Source organism: Crocuta crocuta, unplaced genomic scaffold (assembly GCF_008692635.1).
Source record: "Crocuta crocuta isolate KB4526 unplaced genomic scaffold, BGI_CrCroc_1.0 scaffold209, whole genome shotgun sequence".
Lineage (NCBI taxonomy): Eukaryota > Metazoa > Chordata > Mammalia > Carnivora > Hyaenidae > Crocuta > Crocuta crocuta.
In genome coordinates this window covers 3,555,638-3,573,810 of record NW_027551566.1, presented here as the reverse complement: position 1 = coordinate 3,573,810, position 18,173 = coordinate 3,555,638, and positions in this window count along the sequence as shown.

Below are 18,173 nucleotides of genomic sequence, written 5' to 3'. Positions count from 1 at the left end.
AAAGGGAGCCCTAGCTTTAAAGTAGGAATCAACAGATAGAGCTAGAGAGTCAAGCACTTCTGCAATAGGTAGAGATTGGGTAGAGCACTTCTGCAATAGGTAGAGATTCTGCAATAGGGAGAGATCACTCTCTCGAGTGAGGCACTCAGGTGGGTCCTAGGTCTACGAATAGGAATCCTGAGTTTCCCCAGAGCTGGGACTATTCCATTCATTTGCCTGAAGCCCAAAAGGAGACAAAATCTATTCTGATGAAGGACTTTTATCACTTTTGTATTAAAGACACAGGAATCACTCTCCTGGGAGATTGCCTTTCACTCTCCCTCCAGTTTTATGTGGGTACTGATGAAACCCACACTCGGCCAGTTTTTCTGTTATCCTGCCTAAGGGTGAGAGGAGGGAGATCAGCCCCAAGTGACACCCATGGGACAGCTGGTGCTGAAGTGACAGCTCAGAGGTGTGGGTGTCAGCTCAGATGCTGAGCATCCTCTGAAAATGGCTCCTCATCTTCCGTGTGTAGCCAGCTTTATACTCTTCAGGGGATTTGCATGTCTGTAATTTGGCAGGTGGTACAGGGCTAGTGTAGAGTGCAAGGCCTGTACACCACGACTTAAGATAACCTTGTATTGAAATGTTATCATTTCATTGATTGAACAGTTCATTCATTCCACACACATTTACGGTGTATCTGCATGCATGGGCTCTGTGCTAAGCATAGAGATGCAATGGTGGATGAAACAACTCTTCTCCACCCAGGCAGACAACACCATATTGGAAAACAATCTTCAGGGTTGGAATCTTGGGTTCAGAGAGTGTGTTTGTAAACACACTGAGGCTAGGTTGGTAGAAGGACTTAGGTCAGGGCTTGGGCTATAAGAGCTTCCCTGTGGATGCTACCTTCTTAAGCTTTGAAAAGACTTAGCCTGCCCTAGGCATGGAAGAGATGGGGCAAAAGGCTCACCCCTTCAACCCCCATGGAGGTTTCTCTGATTGCTCATGCGGGGGTGTAGTCCAGACTGAGGTTCTGGGACCTGTGGCAACCGTTAGGGCCCCTCCTGTTTTGCAGCTGATTTCCTCACTCCCCAGAGGGGAAATGGCAATCTCAGCTCCCAAAGGTCGGTCCATTCACATGTCTTTAGGCATGAGATCCAGGGAAGCATCAGCAACGAGGGCAAGTTTTCTATTCTGGAAAGTTTAAGTTAGGGCAGACTTGGGATTTTTAGCAGTGAGCTGCCAGGTTTCATTTGTTCGTAGGCTGATTAATTCGCTAATCTAATAAATATTTGTCGAGCATTTATCATTTATTAGACACTAATGATATTAAGCTGGTATTATGCCAGTTATTTATGAGACCGGGGTTTGTTCCCTTTGGTCAGACCCCGTTCTGATGGGTTTCTTCTTTACCATACATGTTACTAAATACTCTGGAAATCACTGTTGGTTCTAAGTGTGAGGGAATGTGGCAAGCAAGCAGAGGTCCCTCTTCTCCCAGGCTTTCATTGTCAGAGGGGGGACATATATGGGTGGCAGGGGGACTAACAGTAGACAAATAACCAAGCAAAATGATTTCAGAAGGTGAGCACAGTTGTTCGACAGTGGACACAGGTCCACTTACATGTGGATTTTTTTTTTCTATAAGTGCAGTACAGGTCTCTGAATGTACTTTCCTAATGATTTTATTAATAACATTTTCTTTTCTCTAGCTTATTTTATTGTAAGAATGCAGGATATAATACACATGTATGTGTATTACAAAATATATATTAACTGTTTATGGTTATTGGGAAGGCTTCCAGTCAGCAATAGGCTATTAGTAATTAAATTTTGAGGGGAGGCAGAGTTATACACAGATTTTTTACTACGTTAGTGCCCCTAACCCCCATGTTGATGAAGGTTGACTGTATAACTAAAAAGGAGGAAAGTAGTAATGTGGCCAAGTGGGGAGCTCGGTGGCCAAGGAAGGTCTCTCCGAGAAGGGGCTGCCTGAATTTGATTCTATGGAAACAGACCACGGGGCAAAGACTTGAGTGGCAGTAGGTTACCTGGGAGGTAGTCCTAGGAAACACCTGTCAGGGAGTGGGGACATGAGACTGGACAGGAAGGCAGGAGATTCCTGTTTGTAATTGAACCCATGACGATGTTCAAGGAGATGCACTTTAGAGAGTCATCTCACCAAGGAAAGGCTGTGGAATTTTTAAACTAATTCCCATCAGCCTTTGGTGGAGAGCTGCTCCTGGCCCAAGGGCTGTTGGCTCCCAGACACAGTGAGCTCCAGGCACCCAAGAAAGCTCTTAGGCAGTTGGAAATCAGCTGGAGTAGACAGTAATAGCGAGACCCAAAAACAGACTGTAGCAGGTTCTGAGTCTGGCCACCCTAGCAAGACTCTAACTTGTCATGAGTAAGAGCTTGCACTCTGGGATGAGACTGCCTGGGGCTGGGTCTTGCCCTCACCATTTCCTAGCTCTGGCACCTCGGGCATGTTGCTTTTATTCGTTTACTTTTTTAAATACACTTTGTAGAGAAAAGTTTGCAAACCCTAGGTGTGCAGCTTGACAAACGTTCCCAAATGGAACAAATCCCCATAACCGGCACCTGGCTTGGGAAATAGGACATGATCAGTACCCAGGAACCCTCTCTCATGCTGCCTCCTAGTTACACCCTCCTTGAGAGTGCCCACTATTTTGACTTCTGACATCATAGATTTTAGTATTGCCTATTTTTGTGCATATATAAATGGCTTCTTCCACCCAGTATTCTGTGTCTGAGACTCATGTATACTGTCCTATGTAGTTACGGTTGTTCATTTTATAGTTGAGTGGTGTTTCATTGTATTGAGGTTGTTTCCAGTCGATTCCAAGGCTATTTCGAACAGTGCTGCTGTGAGCCTTCTTGTAGGTCTGTGTGATTAGAAGTCCCTTTCTGCCACTTACTTTCTGAGTTTTCAAAGACAGCCACGGCATAGCATCTTGCATCAGTAGGTGCTTCATGAATATTTATGGCATGAATTGAGAGCTGGGGCAAATCCAGAGGTAGAGAAACAGCTCATATTGGGGTTGGGCATGTGATTTGCTTGTCTGACCTGCTCCGTGGTCATGGACTTTGGACCCCACTTGCTAGGTTTTAGAGGGAAACTCTTATAGTTGCAAAGAACTCTTCCCAGTGCCTACACTTGCCTACCTCATGGAATACCCACAAGCAGCTGCTGAAGATCCTTTTTTACTTTTCTTTGGGGGAAAAATTCTTCTAGAACTGTGACTTGGCTAATCACAAGAAACATCTGTGACCTCCTAAAATTATCTGCTTTGTACCATTCTGTGGAGCACAATATTTATATAGCCCAGCAGTGTACTTAAGTTCATGTTTAGCCAACTCTGAAAAACAGCTGGGGGCTCCTGAAGTCCAGGATGAGATTTGCAGGTGGCCTGTGAACCTGGATGGGAAGGAGGCCCCTGAGGATGCTCCCACGGCTCGAGAGGGGAGGAATGTGGAATGACCTGGAGATGGGAGCAGGATGAGGAGTCAAGGAAAATACCATGATGGAAGGCTGCTTGGCTCTTCATGTTTCTGTCTGGCAGCCTCTGGAACATTTCCTGCCGAGGAAGTTTTTCCCTTAACTGCTCAGATAGTGCTTCATCCCTAAGTATCTTTTTTTGTTGTTTTGTAGGTTGAGCAGACTAAGTGGGGGTGCTGGTAGATTTTTTCTGGAGATGTTCATGCTTGTTTCCAGGGAATTACATATATTAATAAGAATTCTAACCAATAAGGGGATGGAGCTGTGTGTGGTCTCTCTCTCCTCACCGATATAGCAAGGAGAATGGCTGAAGACATATTTTTAGACAAAAGGATCCCTACCTTTTCAAGTATATTTGAGTCCCTGGTGGTCTTCAAAGCAAGATTGGAACCTATTACGGGCAAGCGACCTCAAGATTTCTCTGAAGACTTGAGGACTCCATTCAAACATGGGTGTTTTCAGGAGTTCCTCCAAAGCACAGGCCTGTTTCGGGGGTGGGGTTCAGAAGGGCCTCCAGGGAAGTTTGATGAGAAGTCAGGAGTTAGGAAGACAGTGCAGGGTTAGCACCTCTCCCCTTGACTACCTCCTTCCTTTGGAATCCTGCTCTTTGCATGAGGAAAAGGGACAAACTGTTGATGTTGCCAACCGCTAAGCACATATTCATGCATTCAGTGATAATTACTGAGTGCCTACTATGTAATGTATCTGCTCAGCCTTGTACTGAGTGTAAAGGATGCAGCGGTGAGCACTGCATGGACCCCTCCTGTCCTCAGGGAACTTCCAGTGTGGCCCCTGGCTACATGTTGCATTGAGGCATCACAAGAAAAAGCTGAAGGGGTTCTTAGAGACTGAATGGGGGTCAGGACAGGCTTTCTGAGGAATGAGATCAGAGAAGTGAGAGGGAGGTAACTTGAGATGGGGCAGAGATGAGACCATTCCAGGAAGAGGAAATAGCATGTGCACATGCCCTGTGGCTGGCAGAGCAAGATAAGTTCTAGGTACGTAAGACCAGGCCTGTGGGGGTGGAGCATGGTTGTCAGTGATGGATATTGTCAGAAGGCTGTTCAGGCACAGGAGCCAGACAGAGCATGGCCTTCTAGTCTGGGGACAGTACTTGTCCTCCTTACATGATCTGAGTCTGAGAAATGCCTGTAAAGATGTGGACACAATGTTGGCTGGCTCTGGTAGGTTCAGATTGGGGGCTCACACTCTCTAACTTGTGTCCAAAGACTCATAAAGCTGGGATTTCCAATGGAATTAGTTTTCTGTTACCCCAGACTCCTCCAGGCTCTTTGAGAACCCTCATGATAGAGGTGGTTCTGTGACATCACTGAAGGGACAGTGACCAAAGACCTAAATATGAGACTCTGCTCCAGGAAACTGAGGGTTTTGTATCAGTGTCTGTCCAGGCTGCACCCTAATGGGTCAGTAAATAGACTCAAGAGGAGAAACAGGGGTGCCTGGGTGGCTTAGTTTCTGACTCATGATTTTGGCTCAGGTCATGATCTCATGGTTGTAGGTTTGGGCCTTTCATGGAGCCTGCTTAGGATTCTCTCTCTCCCTCTCTCTATGCCCCTCCCCCACACAATTTCTCTCTCTTTCTCTCAAAATAAAAATAAAAAATAAAATCTTAATAAAAGAGGAGAAACAGCCAAGGGGAAAGGAAAAGCCACCCACTTGTATTCCCAGTGGCACCATCTTTTCTCCCAAGTCTAGAACCTTGAGGCCATGAATTTGTGGCAAGGCCGTGGTGTGCAGTGGGCAGGCCAGGGACATGGGGTGGTCAAAAGCTGTAGGAGAGTCAGAGAATGCCATGGCACCCCGGTCCTATGGCTAACCAGATGTGCGATGCCATCCTTTCTTACCCAGAGGGCCTCTTTTTCTTGAGGTCCACGACAGGAGAGACGACCCCAGAAGATCCCCATTTGCCTTGGATATTTATAATTCTTTAAAAGAAAGAGTCAGTATTTGAAAGTTACCTGGGAAAGGAGAGGTCAACTCAGTGATCAGAGTGAGGTGGCATCTTGGGGACATTTGTCTAGGTGCCAGTCACCTTAGTCCCTTGTCATCTCCATTGAGAGAGGTCCTGAAACTATTTCCATTTCTACTGGGAGGGTGAAGAGCTGACAAGGGCTAGACCTCAAAAAGATGATGGCACTTCCTCCCACTTAACACATGTGATTAGAAATAAAAAATGTGCTAAACCATGAATCAAGCACAAAGATAGACCAGGTTCTTAGTTTTTCTCCATGAAGACTGGCTTGATGTCTTTTGAAATGTTATATATAATTTTAGTTATTTTTTATGTGAATTTGAGTGATGTGATTCTGAAATAATTTAATATAAAATTATAACGAAGTTTCACTCCATGATACAAATATAGAGTATCATTAAATTAAAGTTGGTTGGGAATTGCAAAATTTGAAAGCTGTTAAGGAAAAATGGTTTCTAAGCTAAGTTTATGATACTGCCCATGGCAGTGACTGCTTGAGCTGGTAAAGGGAAAACCCACCAACTTTTGTGAGGCTCTTGCCTTATGTGAGCTGGGATTTACATGAGGTCTTCCAGAAAGCATCTTTCCAATAAATGCAACTGACACATAGCAAATTATTTTTTGGGAAAAAAGAAACCTTGAGTGCCTTTGAATTGCATGTGGCCTTGTAAGGGGCTCACTCTGCCTGCTGGGTCATCTGGGTCATCTAAGGGAAGAGAAGCTGAGTGAAGTGTGCAAGGGTACAAGATCAGGGGGGGACCAGAATTTGAAAACAAGTCTGTTTGACTCCAAACACCTTATTGAGAGAGGTTTAGTGTCCTTAACCTCCTCTTATAGAACTGTTTAAAATAAAAAATCAAAGTGCTAGACAGGACTTTGAAATTCACCTAATCCTGGGCTTACCTCTCAGAGCGGAATAAACTGAAATCCAGAGGACTGAAGAATGCAAGCTATGGTTTTTGTAATCCCAGGGGTTTACTGGTCTTCCAGGGAATCTTCTAAAGGTGGACCTGAGCTCAATTTCAAGCCAGTTCCCATCCTTACTTGTGTGAGCACCAGGAGGAAACTTGCCCTCTCTGGGCTCCAACCTTGCCTTTCTCAGGTAATCACATACGTTGGATTAGGTGGACTCCCACATTCCTGCAAGCACCAGAGTTCTCAACCTCTGATTCCAGATACTTCTCACTGAGCTACTTCCCCCACCTCTTGGGAAAGACATTGTGGTGGTGGAAAGGGGCAGCCCCCGTAAGGGATGAGATTGTGTATGTGAATCAACAGTGCAGAGGTGATCATTTTTCTAAGGGAAGTTTATTTAATAAAGATCAAATAAAATTTCTTTCTTTCTTTTTCTTTTATTTAAAGAAATAGCCAGTGTCAGAGCTCAAGACAATGGACTAATGACTGTGGAATTTTAATTGTTCCTCATTAAAAGAATCATCCAAAGATGCTTTCCTATTTTCATACTCAGCACATGGACCACAAAATGCACTTGCACATACCTATGTATTACATATCCTCTGGGACTCTAGCATCATGATGACCAGGTTATCAGTGAGCTGGTTCAAGGCAGCCAGTTCTGAGCAGGGCTCAGACAGTGGCTTTGATGGGACTCTATGGACAAATTCATCTTGTGGTTTCATTCTGGAATGTCATTGACCACCTTGGCCAACATATTAATTTGTCTCCTATTTACGTTTTCTTCATCTTGAGCAATGCTCTCATTTACTATTAGTCATAAGGCTTTCTCACATCTCCTAAATATTCCTTCTGAAATGGGTCCAATATCATCTTGGTGTGGCAGTGCACCATTTACTTAGAGCCACAAAACCCCTGTGTTACAGGCTATGTTAACATTCTGTGGCTTGACCTATGCTGAATTGTTCTCCTGGATCTGCAGGCTGGCTGAGGGTCCTCTAATCTCAGCCTGGTATGGCTGGGGTGACTTGAATGTGCTCCTTCGGTCCCTACCCCTCTTCCTCCTCCTCCTCCAACCAGCAGGCTGGCCATACCAATGGCTTTTCACCCATGGTGATGGCAAGCCTGCTGCACAANTTTAGCTATTGTGGAGAGTGCTGCTATGAACATTGGGGTACAAGCACATCACTGTATTAACATCCCACTGGCCAGAGCAAGTCACATGGCCATACCCAGAATCAGAAAGTAGGGAAGTGCATTCATGACTAGAAGTTGGCAGGAGGGGAGGGCAGTGCCTAGGTGTCTCAGTGGGTTTAGCATCTGACGTCGGCACAAGTCATGATCTCGTGGTTTGTGGGTTTGAACCCTACATTCGGGCTCTGTGCTGACAGCTCAGAGCCTGGAGCTTGCTTTGGATTTTGTAACTCCTTCTCTCTGCCCTCCCCCTACTTGCTCGCTCTCCCTTCCTCCCTCCCTCCCTTTCTCTCTCTCAAGAATAAATAAAACATAAAAAAAGAAGTGTGGGAAGAGAGGGAAATATTGGGACAATAGTTGTTTTCAGCACCCAAAGTTATAATGTACAGGTGATAGTGGTTTTAAAACATGCCTGCAAATTCTTAGACATTCCTTCCATGATGAAGTAGAATCTTGGTCCCCTCCCTTTGAACCTGGAGGGCACTTCTGATGGCCCCATTGGATATAAAGTGGCAGAAATGATGCTGCCAGTGTCTCATGGACACACTCAGCCCATGTGAGGAGTCCTGCCACCCCGAGGTCACTGCGTGGAGACACCACATGGAGAGACCAGGGAGACCTGCCTGAAGACCCCAGACCCCCAGCGATGAGTCCTTAGAGGAAGGCAGTCGTACTGTATCTCTCTGCAAACTCATGGGAGACCCCAAGTGAGGACTGCCCACTGAGCCAGTTGACCCCCAGACTCTAACTCCTGTTTTAGATGCTGTTTTGTGGTGGCTCTTTATGCAGTATTAGATAACTGGAAAATCAAGGTTATAATTTCCAACAAGGAATGGAACTCTGGGTGAATTACAGCTCCCCCACTTGCTGTACTTGGATAAGCCCTGTGAGCCCTCTGTGCCTCTGTTTCTCCATCTGTAAAATGGTCATGTTTCCAGCCTCATATGGTTGCTATCAGATTACATCAAACACCTAGCACAGGCCTGTGTCATGGCAGGTGCTAGTCAATATTGATCAAATAAATAATCATTTACTGTTAAATTTGGCTTATAGAGTGTTAGAGGAAGGAGGAGTGAAAACTGACTGGAAAGACTGGGGAAATAGACAAATGGAATGACTGTAACAGAGCTATGATTTAGCTTAGGTTGCAAACTGAGGCTATCAGAGGTTTTGAGTGCATTATATGTGTGTGTGTATGCATGCATATGCTTGAATTCTTCCTTTAAAAAGGAAGCTGATCAAAGAGTAGATCTTAAACGTTCTCATCACAAGAAAAAACTTTGTAACCAGCAGAGGTTTTAGGCGTTAACTGAACTTATTGTGGTGATTGTTTTACAATATATACATGCGTCAAATTATCATGTTGTACACCTGAAACTAATACAACGTTATATGTCAGTTACAACTCAATAAAAATGGGGTTCTGGAGGAAGGAAGCTGATGCCTTTCAAAGCCTTAACTGACATATGTGTGAAATGTGTTTCAGAGGGCTGTCAAAGTAGTTCTTTTTCATTTGCTGAACCTTGTTTCATTAAGTTGAAGTGACATACAATATACAATTTGTTTGATGTGATGCTTTAGTTTCAGGCAGGCTGATAAAAGTGGAAGCCAGTGAGCCAGGATCCTTTCTCCGGATCCTATAGGCAGCCTGTTTGGGTTTCTCTCTAGTCTCAGTGACCAAAGGAATTTTCCCTTTTAAAACACTTTTTATTAAAAGTAAGTTTTAAAACTTCAAAGAAACCCTTTAAGCATGCATACGAGAAGAATATGCACATATCCTAAGTGTACAGCACAATGACTTTTCATAAACTCAGCACATTCATGTAACCGCACCCAGATCAAGATACGGACTGATTCCAAGCATCCTGGATGTCCTGCTGATGCCACCTCCCAGTCCCTACCTGGTCTCCTCACTAAGGAAACTGCAATCTCAATGTAAAATAACATTGTTTAGTTTCTCCAGCGTTTGGTTTTTATTTTTTTAATTTTAGTTTTGCCTTTTATATAAACAGAATCATGCCCTCTTTATGCTTTGTACCTGGATTTGGCTCAATGTGCTGTCTGTGCAGTTGATGATTTTCTTGAACATTCTTTGGCTTGCCTGTCCTGTTTGCTGTACCTTATTTCCTTTTATGAACATACTGCAATCTGTTTATCCAATCTACTATTGGTGGGTAGTTTCCAGATTTGCTTCCCAAACTATCATCTCCTAGGCATGCAGATTATTTAATGTTTTCTGAAACACCTACAACATTTACTTGGAACCTGAGCATGAGAAGGCACATTCTTTTGCAAATTCAAATCCATTCCCCTGGTTGTCCATGCTGTCCACATGTCTTCATTGGCTCACTTGGCCAGATTTCAAGGAGTGGTGGGTAAAAACTCATTCCTTCACTCCGCACAACCTTCCTTTCTGACTGCCAGTGCCTGAATCCCATTCTTAGAGGCTCTTCCTTTTGCACTGCTAAAATGCAAGTATGCTATAGGCAACGCATGTTCTCTTGAGCCTTCTCTGTGTCCTCTGTCTCCCAGGGAGAAGAAAGGAACAAAGCTTTTTCTGAGAATCGACCCAGATGAAGGATCCAGTAGCACTTGATATACTATGGAAGAGGTTTTTAATTTAAGGAGGAAGGGAGAGGGAAGTGCCATAAAGTGAGGGTGGGGATGTGGACTAGGAACTCAGTGTGGCTCATTATTATGCCTGTGTCTGGCCCCCTTTTGGGCACTGTGATTGGGGTGAGAGATGAGATTTAGGATCTGGTAAAGCCCATTAAAAATAATGTCCTTACAAATATCATATGTTTGCACGTATAGGAGGATTAGGAGGAACTTGACGGAAGAACAAGGGGGAGAAGAAGGGGGAAAATGGTGGGGGAAAGGGAGAGAGGCAAACCATGAGAGACTCTTGAATGCTGACAAAAACTGAGGACTGATGGATGTGGGGGGGGGGGGGGGGGGGGATGGAGGAGGACACTTGTGGGGATGAGCACTGAGTGTTATGTGGAAACTAATTTGACAATAAACTATTTGTAAAAAAATAAACAAATAAATAATGTCCTTAGGGGCGCCTGGGTGGCTTAGTCGGTTGAGCGTCCGACTTTCGCTTAGGTCATGATCTCGCGGTTCGTGGGTTCGAGCCCCGCGTCCGGCTCTGCGCTGACTGCCAGCTCAGAGCCTGGAGCCTGTTTCAGTCTGTGACTCCCTCTCTCTCTGACCCTCCCCTGCTCACGCTGTCTCTCTCTTTCTCTCTCTCCTAGAAATAAATAAAACATTTAAAGAAAAATAATGTCTTTAGCCCTACCTGGTCTTAAAGTGCATTTTTATTGCTGTCTCACCAAGGAGGAAAAAGCATTGCCATGAATACTGTGGCAGCCTGCTTTCTTGTCATTCAGAATTTACCTTTAACTTATTGAAAGCGCTTTCAGACTTAATTACATGAATTTTTTTTATCATATATTCCTCTTTGGTGAACATAAAAAGATACAAGCAAACAAATTGGTGAATGTACTCTAGATTTCTTAACACTTAGAGACCGATTAGTCTGACTCACTTTTGACTGCAAGTTGATTCCTGTGGCTCCCTCTCTCTCCCCAGCAGTATTGTCCTCAGTGTCATCAAGAGCTGTATTGGTGTAGCACTTCTAGATGTAATCCATAGAAGAGCTAAAAGCCCTTGGCTTTGGGCTTATAAGCTGGTTTAGTCATTATGAAAAGCTAGCCTGCTTTTAATTCCTGCTCTATGGGGGCTGCTGTACCCATATTTCACCTTCTTCCCACCCCCACAAATCGGGTGCTCTGCTGTTGACTGCCACCACCTTGCCAGGTTTGATACTGATGCTCTTGACATTCAAGCACATGCAGGCCACAGTTACTAGATGACTAATTTCTAGAGGAAGTATTTTTCAGGAATCTTTGATAATAAGATCTGTCCCAACCTCAGAACTGTTAGGATGGCGAAAAAAGTCCGTCTTAGAATCAGTGCCTCACCGTACCCCCACAGCCACCCGCAGGCTGGTTCCCCAGCCCCCAGAACCCAGACCTTCCACAAATCTGTTGCCTTGTTACAATCACAGCCTGTGTCTGCACATTTGACTTTTCTACATCTCCTGAGGATAGTGTCTGCAGATAGGTGATGTCACTCCATTCCCCACACTCTTCCAAAATAAGCCTAGTAACACAGCTCAGTGATGTTTCTGAAGCAAAATGAAAAGGCAATGTCAGCCCTCAGACCCAGAGGAGCTGTGGGTGTATTCATTATCTAGTTGTGAAATGAGTCAGCATCAGAGCAGTCCCTGGAGGGTCAGGGGCAACACTGCCTCCCACTCCCACTCCTAGCCTTCAACATACACCAGCCCTCCTAGTAGGGTGAGCCACATTCTGCACTGACGAGGATGGAGGACCAGCCTGGGAGAGAAGCTGGAGCACAGGCTTAATTTTCTGCTTGATTTTCCCAGCTTGCCTGGGGATATGCTTTAGGACTGGCAGATGGATGTTCTGTTCATTGTTGCTCCATGAAAGCGTTGCCCCTGAGACTCCTATGAAAAAAAGTTTTTGTTGTTTTGTTTTTTGGACAGAGGTTCATTCAGAAACAGACTCAGACAATTCCCCAGGAGAACTTGACTCTTTATTTTGAATGGCTTGGGAGCCTGGAAATTCCATATTCATTTCCCTGACTTGAGAGCTTACAAGTGAAAGGGTTTGGAGGGTGGAAGGTGATAGCTTATTTTTCTTTGAGAGTTTCATAGTGGATGGCTCAGAAGCATTATAGCCACAGAATGAAGGGCTCTGCCTGTGCTCCATGTACATTTTAGGCAAATTTAATTTTTTATCAAGCTTCCTGGAGATGGGTGGGACAGATTCACTTGTACTGAGGAGATGCACTGAGTCTGGGGAAGGAAACCATGCTTCAGGTATGAATGAAAGAGAAACCATCCTGCAGAGATGAAGAGAAGATTTTATTCTGGAGCCCTGGAGGAAGGTGAAGTGAAAGAGAGGAAAGGAGAGGGAGGTGGTGTGCGACTAGGGGATGGCAAGAGACCCCAGAGTGGGAGTTTGAATAGCTGATCTCAGTTCTCCCCTCCCCGCTAGTATTATATTCCCACACCCTTGCTGTGGCCTCATGGATGGGGGGCTGAGTGTTTGCCCTACTTCTTGACTTTAGGTTTGTCCACTTAACTTGATTTGGTTGATGAGACATTAATAGATATGGCATGAATGGAAGCTTAAAATGCTCTTGAGCAGGGAGTTTGCTCTGTTGCGTTCCTCATTTTCACCATGGTAAAAACATGTCTGGGATATTTGTAAGACCAAGGGCAGTGAGGAACATGTGGAACAGACCTGAACCCAATTCGCAAAGTGTGCCATGCCAACTCAAAGTCTACACTAAATCAGCCAAACCCAAGCCAATCCACTGATATGTGATCAGGGAATTAATTCTTATGTATGCCTCTGGGTTTGGGGAATATTTGTTACACATGTTGTGACAATAGCTGACTAATACAAATATCTATTTTTTACCCTCTCAAAACTTTAGTAAAGTCAATAAACTCATGAAATGCTTCAGGCAAATTATTTTTTTAATGGAAACCAATGAGGGGTTGGGCTTATGTATGAATTACAAGCCAGTTTTAAGGGAGAAAGAAGCATCTGGAAGAAACCTCTAGATGAAGAGAGGCCATAGGGAAAGCTTTGAAACCTCACATGGGCATGGAAATTGGGGCTGAGAAAGTTTTACCATCTCCTTGAGAGATATAGACCACCCAGCTGACATCTAGTTTAAGTAAGAAAGAACACAAGCCAGGCACCAAAAATATGGATATATTAGTTAGGGTTCTCCTGAGACCTGAGAAATGAAACCAACAAAATGTGTATGGAGACAGGGAGAGAGAGAGGGAGAGGGAGAGAGAGAGAGAGAGAGAGAATATTAAGGAATTGGTTCATGGCTAGTGAGTTCAAAATCTGTGGTGGGCCAGGACACTGGAGACTCAGGAAAGGGCTAATATAGTTCATGTCCAAAGGCAATCTGCTGGCAACATCCCCTCTTGCTTGCTTGGGGGATGTCAGTCTTTTGTTCTGTTCAGGCCTTCAACTTATTGGATGAGGCCCACTCATATAGAAACCAATCTGCTTTATTCAAAGTACAACGATTTAAATGTTAATTGGATTAAATGTTAATCTTATCCAAAAATACTCTCACAGAAACATCCAGAATAATATTTGACACTGGACATTGTGGCCCAGCCAAGTTGACACATAAAATTAACTATCACTATGGCTCTGAGAAAAAGAAACCCATTGGCTCCAGCTGACAAGCTGTAAGTCAGCAGTAAGAGGGCCAGCATCCTACCACAGTGCTTTTATGTACATTGTGATCCTATATCCCAGTGAAAGTGATTGGGGCTATTGTTGAAGAAATTTTGGATTGGACCCACTGAATTCACCAAGCTTTGTCGAGATACCATTCCTAACATTCTTAAATATCTCTTACTGAATTATAGTATACATCCACAAAGTACACAAATCAGTGCAGCTTGATGAATTTTCACAAAGTAAATCAGCCCTGGATCAGAAAATAATAACATTATGAGCACCCCAGCAACCCCTTTCATGTTCCTTTCTAGTCACCACCCTCTTCCTAATGGGAACAACTACCTTTCCTTCTAAAACCACAGATTGGTTTTGCCTGTTTTGTATACTATGGTAAGTATATTTTTCTTTTTTTCTCACTAATTTTTTATTTTGAAAAATATACTACTTTTCATTTAAAATCCTACTTATGATAACATGCAATGGGCACATTATTTTTTTTAAACAAACCAATGAATATTTTCTTTTTTTAAAGGCTATATTATTTCTTCTAATTTTTTAATAGTTTATTGTCAAGTTGGTTTCCATATAACACCCAGTGCTCATCCCCATAAGTGCCTGTGTAACAAATGACACCATAGTTAGTGGCTTTCAACAACATTTGTTTGCTCATGAATCTGAATTTGGGCTGGGCTCCATAGGGCAGCTCATCCCTGCTTCACTCCAAGCAGAAGGGGACACTGGGAAGCTGAAACCTGTATCATCTGAAGGCTCCTTGCTCGCACATATGGTGGTTGATATTCTCTATCAGCTGGACCCTCAACTGGGACTGTGGCTGGAACATATACATGTACCCTTGCAAGTGGCTGGGTTCCAAGGATAAAAATCCCTAAAGCAAGTAGTCATATTGCCTTTTATAATTGAGCCCCAGAAGTCACATGGTGTCATGCCCACCATAGCTAACAGGTCCATATATATTCAAAGGGAGAGAATGGAGACTCCACCTCGCAATGGAGGAAGGTCTGACCTTTTATCCTCCTAGCGTAATGTGACTTTGTAGTAGCTCTTTTTTATATTCCTCTTTTTCCTTCCCTTTAACATATCTGTGAAGACACACAAAGGCAAAACTTGGCCTCATCTTTGGAAACTTATTGACACACAGTCCAAGGAAGTTACTTATTGGTGTTCCATGATTAAGACGATTCTATATGGTGTCTGGGTGGCTCAGTTGGTTGAGCATCTGACTCTTGATTTTGGCTCAGGTCATGATCTCATGGTTGGTAAGACTGAGCCCTGTGCCTGGCTTTGCACTGATAGCATGAAGCCTGCTTAGGATTCTCTCTCTCTTCCCCTCCCCTCTTACACACAGGTTCTCTTTCTCTCTCTCTCAAAATAAATAAATAAACTTTAAAAAAGGATTTTCTTCTAGAAAATATTCTGGCTATTTTTTCCATACTGCCACATATAAATGATCGTTTTTCAAAATATGCTATCACCAGGTAAATGTAATTGAAGCAGACACATATAGACCAAATGACATATAAACTTTGGAATCCCGCATATGCTCCAGGAACTGCTGGGACTACCATTCACATGGGCAGTAGAGTCTATTGGTCAGAAGCTTATGTTCTGCCTGGGTTTGAATCCCAGCTCTGCTGCTTACCAGCTATGAGATCTTGAATAGGTCTCTTAACCCCTCTGAGCCTCCATTTATTACCTGTAAAAGGAAAATAATAGTAGTGTCTATTACATAGAGTTGATGTGAAAGCTAAATGTAGTTAGACAGATAGAAACTTAATCAAGTCTTGGACACATAGTTAGCACTCAATACTCACCAGCTATTATATTTGGAGTGGTGAGGTAGGTAAGGGTCAGATTCATAGGGCATCCTGATTAGGTGAGTGCTGAAAACCATTTGTTCCAGGTTAGACTAAAGGGATGGAATGCAGATTCTAAAGTAGTCCTCCTGCCCCTCAAAGTCAGTCTCACTGCTAATGCCATGTGTCAGAATGAGACAGAGGACACATGGCTTATCTTGGGGAAGTTGTAATGAGCACTGAACGCAGCTGACAGGCAGCAGGAGGCAAGTTCTCATGCCAAGATTTGGTCGACAGAAGGCAGCAGATTCCTGAATATCCACATCAGGCAAAAGATGCATGTGTTCTGTTTTCCCAAGGGCTGTGTCACTCTAGCAGTGTGTTGCATAATTACTTTCATTTCCTTAGCTTTCCTATTAAGACACTATCTGTGTTTCCTTTGAAGGGCAGCTCCCTCCTGGTGTGCCTGCCAGTCCTATTCCCACCAGTGTCTCTGAGTGACTTCTAGAAGGTAAGGAGGTGGGAAAGAAGGACCTGGATGTCTACAGATGGGCTTGACCAAGAAGGCACCATCCCAGGCTCCACTGTCCATGTGAGTCAAGGTTGAGGTGGGACTGACCTACTGCACACAGCAGACATGCAGCTGCCCAGGGGACTTGTGTGGAAGTCCTTCTCCTTGGCTGTCCAGCATTAACACCACTTCCTTGCTGGGTTTGCAAAATGTTCCACCCTATTTATCTTGATAGAAAACAGGACCTAACCCCCAGATAGAATGGCTAAAAATGTTGGATGATTAGTGTTTTTTTACCCTCCTTTGTAGCTGGGGTGCAGATGTGTGCCTCAGATCCTGCCAGCTCAGATTTACTGCATCCATTTTCAGACCTGGGCTCAGGAGCTAGTTCTGGAGAGAAGCAGAGGCAGGGCGCAGTCTTCCCTGGAAGGGTGGGGGCAGCAGTGATGTGAGCTACCCCATTCCCTGAGGCCACAATGAGAATGGTTCCAACAGTGATGTCCACTGTGGTTGGTGTCACTGTCCAGTAGTAGTCAGCAACAGTGGCACTATGTTGCTTCCTCCTGCTACCCTCCAACCTGTTCTTCACCCTTCTTTGTTCTGATGGGTGTCCTGAGAGGCTAACCTCTGTGCGCTGTATCACTGGACTCTTGCCTTCAGGCTTCCAGTTCAGTTTGGTCACTGAGTGGTACCAGAAGGAAAGAAGACAGAGGTTAAGGTGCCTCTTCCCTCCTTCCTATCTGCTTGGGGCAAAGCTCCTGCAAGTGGCTGTGTCCACATCTATAGCTCTGTCCAGTGCTCTGCCCCTCCTCCAAGGTTCCAGTGCTCAGTGGGTTCCAGTTCAAGCCAGGGGTGGTAATGACTTACTGCCATGGCTAGTCTCTGGGTGCTTTAATCTGCCCTATCTTCATTCCTTAAGCCTTCCCACTTTAATAAATTTCTTTCTTAAACTACTCAGAATTGGGTTCTGTTCCCTGTTTTTTGCTGAACCCTTAGGCTATTTCTCTGCCCAGATTTGGGTCTTGGAAAATTGTTGCTTTACCAGTTGATGGTGTTGAGATTGAAGAGCTGTTCCATGGGGAGCATGATGAAGAAGTGTCTTGAACTTAAGCCTGTGTGAAGTGGACAGTCCTGGGTGTTCTTGGACAAAAACTGCTTTATGAAGGATATTTTAAGTCTGTTTTCATAGTTTCTGTACTGAATGATAATGGGTCAAAGATCCCCGTGGCAAGCTGTGGAAAGTTGCCAAGATTAAAAAGGGCCACAGTCATTCATTCTTTGCCATATCTTTCTCTCCTGCACTGTGACTTTGTGGCTCCTCCCGTCCAGAGGGGAGTCTGTTTCCATACCCCTTGAATCTGGCCATTTTACTTGCTTTAACCAATAGAATGGAGTAGAGTGGAGAGGGAGCCGGTTCTGGGCCTGTGCCTCAAGGGACCATGCATGCTTCTGCTTGTTTCCTTCATATCCCTGACTCTACTGTGTAAATAGGCCAGGGCTTTTGTGCTGGGGGATGAGAACCCTACAGCACCTGAAGCCACGTGGTCCCCACTGAGGCCCATACATGTGAGAGAGCCCAGACAAGACCTGCAGAGCCCCTCTACAATTGGCTGCAGACATATGAGGGCATCTGGCTGAGACTAGAAGAACCACCCAGCAGAGCCTGGCCTAAATTTCTGACCCACAGAATTGTGAGCTAACTATGTTGTTATCATTTTAGAGAAATGTGTTGCAAAGCTACAGCGAACTGATACACTATCATTTTGGTGGCCCAGCAATATCCTCCAAGGGCTAGGTGGATGGGTGACCATTTTGGTCACGTCAGAGTGTTGACAAGCTAACCCATTGCTGACCTCATTTCTCATTAGGAGGAAGTGAAGAAAATATCTTTGTCATTGAGCTTAATAAGGGAGAAGGAAGTGGCAAAGAA